Source organism: Octopus bimaculoides, chromosome 9, assembly GCF_001194135.2.
Source record: "Octopus bimaculoides isolate UCB-OBI-ISO-001 chromosome 9, ASM119413v2, whole genome shotgun sequence".
In the NCBI taxonomy this organism is placed as follows: domain Eukaryota; kingdom Metazoa; phylum Mollusca; class Cephalopoda; order Octopoda; family Octopodidae; genus Octopus; species Octopus bimaculoides.
In genome coordinates, this window is record NC_068989.1 from 7,109,774 (window position 1) to 7,111,831 (window position 2,058).

Here is a 2,058-nt window from a genome sequence, read left to right on the forward strand (position 1 = left end):
CTTGGTTTGTGTTTGCCACCTTGGAATCCTCTGTGTAGTGGGTTGATCCACTACTCAGGAAGAGACTATTCTAGAGTACGTTCCGTCTTATCTTCGAAACGTCTAGATAGAATAGAGACAGCTGATGAAGGGATATTCCAAGTGGCTTTCCGTTTTCCTATGTGTTCCTATGTGTTCGTTCCGTTGTCTGTAGTTTATTGTTCTAACGTCCTGTACCCTGATATGCATGTATATACACATGTAGATGTAAGTATGTACATATATGTGTGTATACATGTATATATATTCTTTGTATTATATATATATATATATATATACATATATATGCGTGTGTGTGTGCCCCAACTCCGCTTGGCAACCGATGTTGGTGTTTTTACGTCGCCATAACTTAGCGGTTCGGCAAAAGAGATGCGATAGAATAAGTACTAGGTTTACAAAGAATAAGCTCGGGTCGATTTGCTCGACTATAAAGGCGGTGCTCCAGCATGGCCGCAGTCAAATGACTGAAACAAGTAAAAGAGATATTGATATGCGTGCGTGTTTGGTTTAACAATAACCCTTTATTAGAACACTATTATATACAATATTACTAAGCTTTAGTGGCGAGGAAATATGAATTCCCTGACTGACTGACGTTCTCTGTTCTTGTACATGAACCGGATCAGTACAGAGCCTCATATAATTAGCAATAAACGATCTGCCATTTCTAGCAAGCTGAGCAACCACATAGAGGCTTCTTTCGTTGGGATTGTTTGCAAGGGATACTCCGTTATTATAATTATAGAAGAGCAGGATGGAGTAAGTGGAGCAAGGATACACACGAGAACGAAAAGTGTCTCTGAAGAGGTCACAGATGTGTGACGAAAGATTTCCGGACAATGGACGTGAGTTGAAATTAAAAGAAAAAAAAGATAAGAACAGTAATAAACAAGTAAAGAACAAGTACTTCCTTTTGTACTTAGCGATATTTCGTCTGTCTTTACGTTCTGAGTTCAAATTCCGCCGAGGTTGACTTTGTCTTTCATCCTTTCGGGGTCGATAAATTAAGTACCAGTTACGCACTGGGGTTGATTTAATCGACTGGCCCCCTCCCCCGAAAATTTCGGACCTTGTGCCTAGAGTAGAAAAGATTATTTCCCAGACGGCGATGAGCTTGCAAAATCGTTGTCATGCCAGACAAAATGCTCAACGGCATTTCTTCTGAATCGTTACGTTCTGAGTTCAAATCCCACCGAAGTGAACTTTGCCTTTCATCTCTTCGGAGTCGATGAAATAAAGTACCATCTTATCGATGAAATAAAATACCAGTCATGTACTGGAGTCGATAAGTCTCAAAATTGCTTGTTTTTTTTAACACTGCAACGTACCGGCACCATTTTCAGGGAGGGTGTTATGACATCGGTCACTTATACGCTGTGAAAACCGGGTAACGGCCTCATGAGTACTAAGGCCCTCGAAAACAATTCTGGAAGAGCTCCATTTTCATCAATAAACACAGCAGCGATTTCATTACTTGTGAGAAAATTATATAGCTTAATTTCAGGGTCTTGTCTAAAATGCACTTCATATTGACGGTGGCGTGGAAGAGGGGAGGTTGGTATGCATGGGTAACTGCTGGTCTTCCACAAACAACCTAACCTAGACTTGTGCTTCGTTGATTTCTTTTAGTTCACATTTACCTATCTTCGTGTATATGTGTGTATATATATTTATATATAAAGTAAGAAACTGAGAAAAAGAAATCCTTCAAAGGGGTATAAGCATACATTGCTAAACACTGAAGAGGTCGGTTTATCATAGAATTTTCATGAAAAAGTACCCATTTTTCTGAAAGTTATGAGGAAACAAAGCGAAATCGTGGGAATTTGCCGAAGCTCCTTTCCCCACCATTGGAAACGTTTTTCATAACAAATTCGCGTATAATTGGAATCTACACCATCTGAGCCGTACTTGTAGGAAGTTTCATTAAAAAAATATCCATTTTTCATGAAAGTTACGAGAAAATGCAGTCAGAGGCGGCTCACGCTTTGCATACACACACACACACACACACACACA

The 2,058-nt window shown here is 39.6% G+C and overlaps 1 protein-coding gene and 1 long non-coding RNA gene across 3 annotated transcripts in view; one reads left to right on the top strand and one right to left on the bottom strand.

Annotated features, from left to right (window-relative positions):
* LOC128248691 (uncharacterized) overlaps window positions 1–2,058 on the top strand; it is a 143,282-nt gene that overhangs the window by 98,912 nt on the left and 42,312 nt on the right. The window lies entirely within an intron of this gene.
* LOC106873983 (putative uncharacterized protein DDB_G0282133) overlaps window positions 1–2,058 on the bottom strand; it is a 60,768-nt gene that overhangs the window by 21,591 nt on the left and 37,119 nt on the right. The window lies entirely within an intron of this gene.